Consider the following 13641-nt stretch of genomic DNA (forward strand, 5'->3'; position numbering starts at 1 on the left):
AAAGCAATGTTTCTCAAGGATCACTTGAAAAGCTAGCTTGAGTTCTCCAAGGAGGGAAGATATGTGAGGATATGTAAAGGCTGCCAGCCTAGCTAGATAGAATTTTGTAGATAATTCTATGTCATTGTAAATATGAATATAATCCATGGGCTTGTCCTCTTAAAATGTAAGAAAACTGTGTTAAATGTTGAACTTCAAGAATGTAACCACAGTGCACTCTGCTGAAAAAAGCTGATAAGTCAAGCATTGTATGATTGTTTGATCTCAAGACTTGGAGACATAATGTCTGGACTGGGGAATTCCTTCTATTGCTTTGAGACCAGAGTTAATTGCTAGAGTTTACATATATAAAGTATTTTATTATTATGGCTTCCTGGCCAGGTGCAAGCTTACTAAGAAAACTAAGAAATGTAAATTTAGAGTTTCTGGTAGCTTGGATGTAATCTAAAATGAAGCAGCAGTGATGTATTGTCAATTTAAAGGATCTTAGAGATAAAGAGAGAGCACGTTTGGATTTTGTCTGAAGAATATCACTCACCAGTACTCTGCCTTTACTCTCTATGTGAGTTTATTTAGAACTGTGAATGCTCCTATAGTTAGGTAGGAATTTAGTCAGATTTAGTCTAGCTGTTTTCTATATCTATGTCAGACTATTCTACAGTATTATTTAAAGCATTTTCCTGTGATTTCTGAACTCTTGACTAGCACTGTGTTGGATTGAGAAGATTTGTCTTGTGTTTTTATTATTTATTATTAAACATTTTTAAACCTTTCAACTGTGGCTGTTTTCTGTAGAGATAATTTAAGCTCTAGAGTACATTGCATGTATATAGTGATACTGTACAAGGCTACTCCAAATAAGTTTTTCTGTTCATCCACTTATTATTTGAATAATAATACTGCACACTATAATCAGACACCCTTTTGTAAGGGCCTTATTGATACCTGATATTAATGGCTGATGGTAGCTGGTACTGCCTTATAGACTGGCAGGAAGTAGCATAGCTGGAGAACCTGTGCCAGCCTTCCCCAGGAGTGTCTGTGTGTTTGTATATAACTCAAATCTTAAAGTGTATATGTGTGTATGTGTGTGTGTGTGTGTGTGTGTGTGTGTGTGTGTGTGTGTGTGTGTGTGTGTGTGTGTGTGTGTGTGTCAGCTACTTGGGCAGGGACACAAAGCACTGGTTGGACAGAGAGGGTGCTGGAGGTTTTAGCTTGACCACTAGGCTGAGATCTGGACCCTATAGCTGTGCCAGTGGGGAGTGTTATTGGAAATCTGGAGAGAAAGGGATAAACCAGCCCCAAACTGACTGTAATCTCTGTGTGCTCTTAAGGGAAATTGTACTTTACCATGTGTGTACTTGTTATCCCTACCAACGTGGATGCCCCTCACTGGTGCTAGTGGTGAGGATTGTGACTCATTGATTACTGGGCTATTGCACAGGCGTCAAAATGAGCACAGTCCCAGTCACACTCTATGATGTTGTGGCATCATGCCATACAGGAAGACAGGTTATTTAAGATCACATGTCCAATAAAGCTGTGCAGTGTGAGGAAATTAATTACAATAATAAACAAATGTTAGAAGCAAGACATGCAATTCAGTGCATTCTTATTTGGAAATTAAGTAATTCCTGTGAACAGTCAATGATATACTCAACATTTACATCTTGTGAGACTCTAACACATGCCAGGACAGATATCAGAAGGATGTGTATCAACCTGTGACATCACAGGATTAGGCGTACTGTGTGTGCCATGACAAACACACTTGACTGGCTTACAACACTTGAATGAATACTCAAGAACTGAAACACGAAGATTTATTCAACCAACAACAGACTAAGCATATGCTTTCACCAGCAACCTGGCTTCTTCAGAGTCTGACAGTAAAACACTCCATATAAAAAACACTCCACATTTAAAGCAAGAACGCATTCTCCCCACCCATCCAATTAATCAATAAGCCAATCAAACAGACAATTTCTTAAGAGTACATTTACAACCAAATATTAATTTAAAAAACACAATTACATAACATTTAATAAACTTATAATAATCATACACTACATATGTATACATATAAAAATGTAATATAAAATTACAGTTCCTCTAAATAACACTACTTAAATATTTTAACTGAGGCTTTATGGTGACACATTCATTTAGTCCAGGGCGCCTGGTAGCATTGAGCCTAAGCTGCCATTCCATTTCTAACCTTGCTACCCTGTTCTGTACATCACACTGAATGTTAGACTTAACCCTATCTATAATAAAAAATAAAAATTTGTTAAAATTCCCACATACTGCACTATGCAAATAAAGTGCATTGTGCTCATCCTTTCTCCTGATTGAACTGACATGTTCCCCTATTCTTGTTTTCAAGCTTCGTGTAGTCATGCCCACATAAAATGCATCGCATGACATACACGAAGCAAGATACACACCATTCTTGGTGCTACAATTACAAGCACCTGGACAAGATATCGTACATTGATACCCCACTACACTTACGTACGTCCCTACTGCTATGTATCTACATCCTCTACATGAACCACATTTATTCATGGCAGATCTAGTGTTGCTTCTACCCTCTCTTTCAAGTATACTCTTCAAGTTATTTCCTTTTCCATAGACAATCACCGGGGTATCACCTAGGATCATTTTAATATCTTTACTCAAATGGACAGAAAATGTGCAGTTTAGACCAATTGTTTCTGCAAAGGGTTCCAAGACAGAACCTATGGCTGCATTTGTGGACCATTTTTGTAAAAAAGCATTAATGGATGCTGACCACATTTTAAAGGATTCGTGGCATTGTTTGGAAAGGGTAGGAAGTGTCAAGGGCATTGGGAATGAGATGTTTGGGTTTTTGACTGTCGATGTCATTAACTTATTCTCAGTGATACCACATCAAACTGGGCTGGAACTGTTTTATGACAGTCTTTTAACTAGTCCCAGTTTTGATAAAGAAAGACTGGAGATATGTCATGACTTGATGGAAATCATACTACATAATAACTTTATACAATTTGATGGAGAGATCTATCAACAAAAGACAGGGGTAGCGATGGGTGCCCGTTGTGCCCCTGTCTATGCTAATTTAGTGCTATGGGCATGGGAAAAGCAATTTGTGTTAAACTCAAAGTACAAGAGCAACATTCTTTTGTACTGTAGGTTTTTAGATGACCTCCTTATATTTTGGAAAGGTGATGAGAAAAGTGTCAAGGAATTTTGCTCTTACATTAATGAAACCACAGATTTTCTTAGATTTACACACACTTGGAACAAAGAGATAGTAAATTACCTGGACATTACCTTATTTAAGACTAAAGAAGGACTGGTGAGTACAATTTACAGGAAACCTAGTTATTCAAACTCGATGCTGCACTACACAAGTTGTCACCCTCTGCACCAAAGGAGAGGTGTAGTTAAGGGCCAGATGGTCCGGCTATGTAGATTAATCAGTAATGATGATTTATTTAAGAAGGAAATTTATACGTTGATTGGAATGTTTGTTGACAGGGGGTACCCACTATCAATGTTAACTAACATCAAAAAAGAAGTATATAGAAGAAGAAGAAACAAATATAGTCCTATTCTAAGAGGGCAAGGGGAGGAGGGTGTAAACATAGGTAGTAGTGTCAGCACATTGAATAAAACAAATAAAGCAAAATTTGTTTTAACATACAATGAAAGAGCCAATGAACTAGGTTCTAGTCTCAGAAATTTGTGGAAATATTTTCTGAGTAAAGATATTAAAATGATCCTAGGTGATACCCCGGTGATTGTCTATGGAAAAGGAAAGAACTTGAAAAGTATACTTGAAAGAGAGGGTAGAAGCAACACTAGATCTGCCATGAATAAATGTGGTTCCTGTAGAGGATGTAGATACATAGCAGTAGGGGCGTACGTAAGTGTAGTGGGGTATCAACGTAGGATATCTTGTCCAGGTGCTTGTAATTGTAGCACCAAGAATTGTGTATATCTTGCTTCGTGTATGTCATGCGATGCATTTTATGTGGGCATGACTACACGAAGCTTGAAAACAAGAATAGGGGAACATGTCAGTTCGATCAGGAGAAAGGATGAGCACAATGCACTTTATTTGCATAGTGCAGTATGTGGGAATTTTAACAAATTTTTATTTTTTATTATAGATAGGGTTAAGTCTAACATTCAGTGTGATGTACAGAACAGGGTAGCAAGGTTAGAAATGGAATGGCAGCTTAGGCTCAATGCTACCAGGCACCCTGGGCTAAATGAATGTGTCACCATAAAGCCTCAGTTAAAATACTTAAGTAGTTTTATTTAGAGGAACTGTAATTTTATATTACATTTTTATATGTATACATATGTAGTGTATGATTATTATAAGTTTATTAAATGTTATGCAATTGTGTTTTTTAAATTAATATTTGGTTGTAAATGTACTCTTAAGAAATTGTCTGTTTGATTGGCTTATTGATTAATTGGATGGGTGGGGAGAATGCATTCTTGCTTTAAATGTGGAGTGTTTTTTATATGGAGTGTTTTACTGTCAGACTCTGAAGAAGCCAGGTTGCTGGTGAAAGCATATGCTTAGTCTGTTGTTGGTTGAATAAATCTTCGTGTTTCAGTTCTTGAGTATTCATTCAGTACACACTGTGGTTCGAATTTCATTTTATTTTCTTGGTTGAACCTTTGTTCGTTCTGGTGGACTGTTTTATTGGCTTACAACACTTCCCTAATGTAATAAGTTATGGATATGGATCCCTTGCTGTGGAGAGTAATACCTTAAAGTTGTTGCCCTCTGTGCTGTAAATACTTCCTTTGCCTAAGCCACTCCTGTCTGACACAGTTATCTGACATACAGACGTCACTAGATTCAACCCCCTGCCAATCGTACTATACATTCTACAGAACTGTGAATTTACTTTATCTGCCACATGAAATAGGAATGGGTATTGTCACAAGTAAATGAAATTAATGTTTGAGGCAATAAAGGACATTTAAGGATAATGTGTACAATATGATTTTGTCCGAATGATGACAAGGACGTAACTGTGTTAATGCTCACACAACTGTACACAGTGCAATATCAATGACTCTCTGCCAAAGAGCTGTTCCTGTTGTTTTGTACAACATGGTCTCAGAATTGAAACACACTCTATCTGTATAGATATGTTATACAAGTCACTGAATGCATGTGATGCAGGACCACCCAACCCACTACATTCCAAGAACAACTGTTTCACTAGCAGGATATTACAAAATTACTTTACATTTCTTTCTGTAAAGTACAAATTGAAATTAGCCATGAGTGTTGTTTATGTAATGTCAGTACATTCATAGAATATTGTCCTTTGCTGAAATTGAACAGCAAGCTATGTAAATCCACTGACAACCAACACGTGCATGAATCATATGTGCTTATGTGAAGTCATTACATCATATTATTGTGCTGAAATTTGTATGAGATAAAAGGGTTGGTGGTGGTTTCTTCCAGTGCAATTGTACGCATTACAGCACTTGGGGATGTCATTCATGCATACCAGCATTAGGACATGCATTACTTACAGACAGTCAATGTGGGTTTTGAACACCTGACTATATGACGATATAAGCTACATGATATTGGGAAGAATGATAATGCCATGGTACCATTGGTGCTATAATTGTGAGATATTTTGGTCTTTGAAGCCATGGCACCATGTTATTGCTGCAAGGGAGATATGTGCCTGTATTGTTTTTTAAAACATTGTTGATATTTGAGTCTCTCTTACAGAATATTGCTTGCTGCAAGGTATACTCAAGCACATGTGATGTGTAATACAGTTGTCACTAAGAAGGGAGGATGGTAATTGTGCACAGTGGGCGGATAATCACAGATTCAAACACAAGTCTTACTATCGAAGGTCAGCCCAAATATAATTTTTTACTTTTTACTTAGGAAGTGAATAATATTTATGCACCAGAGGGAAAATGCAAAAGACATTATAACAAAAATTGTAAAAAAGGACCAAACTGAAACATTGAATGTATATATGTAAGAACAAAGCTGTTATGGCATTAGCCAGAAGTCAGGTACCTGCAATTGCCTGTGAATGTATGGCTATGAGGGGGTGGTCCTCCTACCAAGCCACCACCAATTGAAGCAGAGGGGTTCCTGTCCACTGTCAGAGATCAACACAGCTCAGCAAAAGGTCCACAACGTATCACTGATGTTGGGGCTGATGTGAAAGACAACCCGCGTATGTCTACTGCAGAATTCCACGTATGCTATATAATTAAATAATCGTTATATATATATATATATATATATATATATATATATATATATATATATATATATATATATATACACACACACACACACACACACACACACACACACACACACAAACATACACAGATATATATGTGTGTGTGTGTGTGTGTACATCATATGTTCATATATATATATATATATATATATATATATATATATATAAAATATATCATATGTTTATATACAGAGAGAACCAGTGATATGGAGGGGAATAAAAGAAACATCGACAGAGAATGGAGAAGTAGGGAAAAGTTGGGAGGGGGGTCATCCAGTGAACAGCAACAATTTCTAGGAGATGTGTCTTACTCAGAAGCTGTAATGGCAATTGTTTTCTGTTTCTTCTGAATTTGCTTTCTGTTGCCTATCATTCCTGTTTTATTTCCCTTTTATATGTGCAAATACATCTGGGTCTATCATTGCACAACTACATGCACATGGTAAAGACACCTTCTGAATTCTTATTAATGTTCAAAAAGTAGAAGTATGTGTAACTGAAAGTTATTTGATTTATTTCATTATCATATTTTGCATTCCACATAGCTTAGGTTTTATGGTTGTTTATTCTTTTTGTCTACGTTTTTGTTGCTTACTTGTTATATTAGGTGATCCTGCCCATGGCACTGTGGAACTCCTAATACCTGATGTCAGAGTATTGGTAGCCTCTGATGATGATGATGGTGGCAATGAAGATGGCAGTCTGGGGTTACAGAGGGTCAGTCTGTCTAACATCCAGCATCTCCTACCCCTATGTTGGACCCAGTCAGTATGCCTACATATACCCATGACACAGATATCTCAGACATTGTACAAGCTGAAGGTGACACATTTTCATGGTAATTTGGATACTCCAGGTTTTAGAACTAGTTGATTCTCCCCATAGGGTGGAGTGCCACACAGGCAGGTTGTTAGATGTGGTCACAGGAAGCTTTCTGTCTACCTTACTTATGTCGTTGGTGTGTCATTAGGTGACACACAGGATATGTATAGGGCACATTCCACAAGGGAATCAGAAGAGCTAGTATTAAACATTGTGCTGTCTGACATGTCGGACAGCCTGAACCATCTGATTAACTTATTAGACAGTATGAACAGCTCACTGGCTCAGAGTGTCTGTAATGGAATGTCTGCTGTGGGAGGGTCAACATCCATATGGCTACATCATCCAGTGTTAGCCAAATTGGCCATTCAAAGTCCCACTACCATAGTGGCACTACTCCACTCCTTCCTCCATCAGTGATTGCAGTGTCCACCCTCATTTGTAGAAGGTCATGTGATCATGGTCCTGGATGAAGTTGTGATGAGAATTCATCCAGAAGATATCACTCACATTCAGGTGGCGCATGAAATTCTAGCCAGGGTGAGTGAACTAGCAGTGCAACTCCTGGCAGAAGTAGTTCTCTTGGTCAGGGGTGATGAAGCAGAACTGACTAGTCTACCATGCATGGCTCACACCTGTCTAACATGCCAGAACATAGTGCTAGCACAGTCTTTAATTGTGCTCATGCAGACACACATACATTCAAAAAATTCTTGCGCATATCACTGCACACACACTACTTATCTAAACAGTGTTGTTGACTGCTACACATATCTTGCTACTGGCCATGCAAATTGCATACTTAAGGAATACATTTTTTTTACTTGTACACACTGACGTCTTTGCTGTCAGGCTTGCCCTGCTCTCCCTCACCCATATACAAGTGGCGATGACTGCGCCCTGCCCTTTGCACATTTCTTTGTGACTTTGGGTTGTATTTTTATCTAATGCACAGAGTTTATGGCTAATTCTTGCTTACTCAAAACCTTACTTTAATGTAAAGGTATTGCAGAATAAATTATTTTAGCCATAGCTCGCAATCATTTGCGCATGATTGCTTCAGCAATTGTTGACCCTCACTGTATTTATGTTACTCTTGTTACTCATGCAGTCAAAGTAGATGTTTAAGTCTTGCTTGTTATACTTGTGCAAATGATGTTACCTGTGTCTCTGGTTTTATCCACAGTAGCCAGCTGAAATGCTTGATGCAAATTAGTGGGTAAAATTCATAGCTGTGTATTGCACACATCACTCATAAGCTATTACTTACATTACTACACACCTATGACTTGTATCATGCTAGTTACATTTAAGAATTTACATAACAGGATCCACACAATATCACTGATGTTGGGGCTGATGTAAAAGAGAAGCCAAGTGTGTCTACTGCAGAACTTCAAGATATGCTGTATAATTAAATAATTGTCTTAGCTCAATATAATCAGTATAATAGGATGACTTAACCAATTTTGTTCCAGGCTACTTTAGATATGAATACGCCTTTAGGATACGTAAGGTGTACAGCACTGGTATTAATGCATATTCTGTATTTATTGTTGATCTTATTAACAAAAAAAAAAAAAAAAAAAAAAACAATTGCTCATATTTAAGTTTATAACATTACTAGGTGCATAGGTGTATACTTGACTAATGACCAAAGAGGCTTTTTAAGCTTAGCCATACATGCCAAATATATCTGACAAGCTTTAGGAACCATATGATTACTCAAAGGGGTAATTTAGGATTGAGCTAGGGTGGTTATGTATTTTTTAGGCTGTCTCTGTCCATTAGGGACAAAGGTACTAGACCAGAGATAAACTTGTGATTCTCCAGCCACTGGTCCAAGTTACGCTTGAATTGGCTTATGAAATAAATCTGCTTCAAATGGTTGAGAAGCCTGTTCCAGAGAAGGAGGAGTCTCTTAGACACAGACTTGTCCCTCCAACATGCCCTATTAATGTTGCAAGTAAGCAAGGTTTAAGTCTCTTGATTGGGTAATTCTAACGCTATATGTTTTGCAGATATGCAGAAGATCCATCAGAGTGGGATCCAAGAATGTCTTGTTTGCCAGGCATTGACCACCACTCAACAGTCTGTAAAATGAATGAGTACAGTGATAGGGTTTTGAGTCAATCTGCATAGGACATGTTATTTTATGCCCTGTGTACTGTTTGTGAGGAACCTCTTTGGACAGTCCATATGATGCATGTGGCTGGTTAGGTATATACTAAAGTGCAGGGGCAGCTCATGCTATAGGACTGCAGCCTCCCCACCTGTAAAATGGATAAAATAAATTCCCCATTCCCCCCACCATAGAACATATTAAAATAAAAATTCTTGGACTCCGAGCATGTGTGCTTAGTTCCTGCAGACCAGAACTCCAAGCACACATGCTCAGGCATTCCTGAGCTCCAGACTGCTCTGTTAGGTAGTCTGGACAGGGAAGGCAGGAAACTCTGTCCTTCCAGCCCAGAGGTCACCTGTGCAGTGACAACTGCACAAACCAGAAGGTCACCAGACTGCATCGCCCACAGGCTGGACCAACAGCAGGAGGCTCCAGGCTCCTCACATCTCACAGGAGACCCAACAGCATGCGCAGGCCATTATGGAGGACTGATTAGGCTACAGGATTGCTATGGAGGAGCTGGGCATAGAGACAGGTAGGGTGTTTATGGAGGACAGAGAATCTGTGTGTGTGTGTGTGTGTGTGTGTGTGTGTGTGTGTGTGTGTGTGTGTGTGTGTGTATTGTGCCAGTTGCTTCATGGTGGTGGGTAGAGAATAAGGCCTGAACCCTGTACGTTGGGCCCAAGTGACAAGAGCCTGAATTCCCTACCCACCACCATTTGTACAACATTTGCAGATTTGTGCCTCATATTTGTTCTATTCCTCATAAAATCTGTGGTTTCTATAGTTTTGTTACTTAATGCAGCCAGTAGTGCAGTGGTGCAGTGTTGCCTGACAGCTACAGGTTGTCTGGTTTGATTCTTGGCTGGGTGCCTTCTGTGTGGAATCTGCATGTTCTCCATTGGTTTGCTCTGTTGTCCTCAGTGGATATTTGTCCCTACGTTTTGGACTGTATTCCCTCGTTATTGGCTTCATCCAGGTTTTTTGTGCCAAGGGTGAGAGCTATTGTAATAACTGAACTCACTGAATATGTTTGGGGGCTGTATTCCCCCGTTATTGGCTTTGTTCAGGTGTTTTGTGCTAAGATGTTGACAAATGAATTTACTAAATGGTAGCCATTTAAGTTTCAGTCTTCCTTTCTTTCATAAAAAGAGATGATTTGGCATAGTGGTATGTTGCTCTGGCTGTTTTGGACAGGGTCCTGGGCTCAATACTTGGCAGTGAAATGTATGGTGGTAGCACAGCATTTTATTCTAACAACTTTCCAACATTATACAAGCAATGCTTAAAATGTTTCCCTGGTTTTTAGGCTTTTGTCCTACCCCCCAAATAAAGTTTGGCTTTTTCCAGATTTCTTGTACTGCAAAGTTCAGAGATACAGCTGAGTGTTGAGTAGATTTTACAAAGAGCTGAGAGCTGCAGGGGAACAAAAGTTTAGTGCTGCTTATGCTGAGTCTGCTTGCATTGTAAATAGCATAACAGGTTGTGTGCTGGCTTTCAATGCAGAAGGCTGTGGGTTCTACTCTCACAGTAGGTAGATCCATTGCTGATGCTGTACCCTGTTGTAAAGGGGATGGATGCTGCAGCCCTCTTTGGCAAAGATACCTAGTAACTATGAGCCTGTTATCAGTTTTCCATCTATTCCCTATTGTGATATTACTAGCATTATCATTTTTTTAATGCTGCAACATAGGCAATTTATTCCTCAAGGGCAACAGGCACTTTATTTGTAGATGAAACAATGACATATAAAGTCGTTTGCTAGCAGTAAACTTTTCATTAGTTAACATATTTCTTTAATGTGGAATTATTTTGATGACTTTTACTTCTTCAGAGAATGTGCATATTTACTGATACTGGTGGACTGTAGAAGTTTGAGTAGACTTTTATGATGGAAATGTTCTGAATTGGGCAGTTTTGTCATTATTGGTGCATGCATTTTGTTTCATTGTTTACTGGAAAAATGTTCAAAACAATAAATTTAAAATGCCCTCTAACAACTGTACTGTATTGTACAAGGAATATAATTTAATACAGTCAGGAAGGTGTATCAAAGAGCATGTGTATGTTTCGTGTTCAAGGGGCCTATGATTTGAAAACAGCCCAAAATCAATCTTTATCTGCCACTGGCAAATGTATTTTCTTTGAATGTGGGTTTCAATGCTGTTTCAATGAATGTGAGTTTCAAGGACAGAGAAGTTTTAATGCTAAGTCTATTTTCATTGTGAGACTACATTGCTTTGTTTTGCAGATATCTATTAGGGTTTATGCTATAAAATATAAAATAAAACTTTCAAATGAAATCCATACCATCGCAGAAGTAAAGCAGTATGCACATTACAGTGTTTATGGCAAATGGGGCAAAATAACCAGGGAATGGGACATTGGAATGGCTGCAGGTGGGACGCTCCATTCGACCATGATTTTGTGACGGGGGAAGGGCAGCAAACGCAGACAGCCCAGGCTGAACTATACCTCTCAACTGTCCAGAATTTTACAGAATGAATAGATTTGTGCTTCTTATTTTTGGTTTGTTCCTCATAAAATTTGTGGTTTTCTGCCAAATCATTTAGGAATTAAGTCACTAAATAATGACAGACATTGAGTTTCAGACGTCATAACCTTCAGAAAAAATGCATGCTAAAATAAGACCTGTTATTCTATCGACTGTATTTTTAGTACTGTTTGTATGTTCCCCCAATATATTTGGCCATATCCAGATTTCCTGCATTAAGAGGTTGAGAGGTACGTGCAAATAAATCACTTTATAGAATTAGGACTATCCAAACCTCTCAACTGTCTCCAATTTTGGCTCAAGATGTTGCTCTACCCCTAATAATCCCTCTGCAAAATGGCAATGCAAAAAGTGGAGGGTTTACAATTATAAATAACTGTAATGATCAGAGTTATAGATTGCTTTTATTTCAGAAATGCATGTAGTTGCTCTTATTTTGTCAGCTGCTCATGTTAACAGTACTAATTTTAAAAAGGTGTCCCTTCTTTGATAGGTTTCCAGCTGTATTGTGTGGCAATTTTATATTTTTGCATAACATATTTGGTCTGTTTTTTATAAAATTGTGGTTTTCTGGCAAATTAGTAGCAAATCATTAAAGATTGAAGTTAGAAAATAATGGCAGACATTTGAGTTTCAGATTTCATACCCTTCAAAAATTCATACTAATGAAAGACCTACTACTATTCTATTATCTTTCTAAGTTTATAAGAGCAATATTTAAAATTTGTCTTTATTTGTGGACCTGTGTCCCACTTCTATGTATGGCTTTGTCCAGATTTCTTGCTCTGGGGTTGACAGGTATGAGTGTCAGAGCCATCACTGTCAGCCAGAGACATTTCAAACTGTGACCTACTTGTTACACTCCACTCCCCATTGTAGTGGCTTTGGATGTGTCCAAGCAAGGCAAGGAGCAGTTATGCAGTGTAAGTGTGCAGAGTATTCCTCCATCCAAAGTAGACCACAAGTATGACCATGGCTTTTCATCTGTCCTTGATTTTGCAGAATGTTCTGGTTTTCTAGCATATTTTTATACTGTGATTTATGCTTCTTATTATTCAGAAAATGCATGCTGTTGCAGTGCCCTGTTGCTCTGTATTAAAGTAGCAATGCTTTAATGACCATCAGGTAAGCTTGTCAGAGATTGTAAGATGCAAGTAAGTTTTAATAAGCATACTGTTAAAGAATTACCAACATTGAAAGCCTTTTCATTATTGCCATGCAGAGAATATTTACATAACTAGATAATGTATAAGCCTTAGGTACTGAAATGCATATGACAGTATTTGTAATAAAGGACAGGATTACAGTATTTTCAGAAGCTCATTACATTTGTTGGAGACTTGCAGTTATCTTTGCAGGCTTTACCTGTAAACTAAACAGAATGCCAATCTATCATGTGTGGTCCATAACTTGTGCAGTAATCCTTTAATCAATTTATCTTGAGCTTGTTTTTTGTTCGCTGTTCATTTTTTACTTTGATCATGTGTTCTCCATGAAACAAGTAGATAGTTGTTGTCAGGCAGCAGGTCTTTTTTGGATAAGAAACATTTTTACAAGTGGGGGTTTCACAGAGATTGCTACTTTCAGCATGTTACTTGGTAATTTTATAAAGCTGAATATAAATTATAATTAGAACTGCAGTGCAAGGTGAAGTGGTTTGAGCTGAGTGCTGCTTGTTTTTTTTTATACTTGATTTTGACTGGCATTACAGTAATGTATTTAAAAAGCAATTTATTTTTTCATGCCTCACAACTTTTGTGTTTCCATTTAGATATTAAGTAAGTTGTCATGTAGCCAATGCATTGAAATATTTTTTTCTTCTACACTTCATTTTGTCTTGATTGGACTCTTGTAATGATGGTTTGGCTCCCAGG

The sequence above is a fragment of the Protopterus annectens genome, chromosome 1.part0 (assembly GCF_019279795.1).
Source record: "Protopterus annectens isolate FY-2018-M chromosome 1.part0, PAN1.0, whole genome shotgun sequence".
In the NCBI taxonomy this organism is placed as follows: domain Eukaryota; kingdom Metazoa; phylum Chordata; order Ceratodontiformes; family Protopteridae; genus Protopterus; species Protopterus annectens.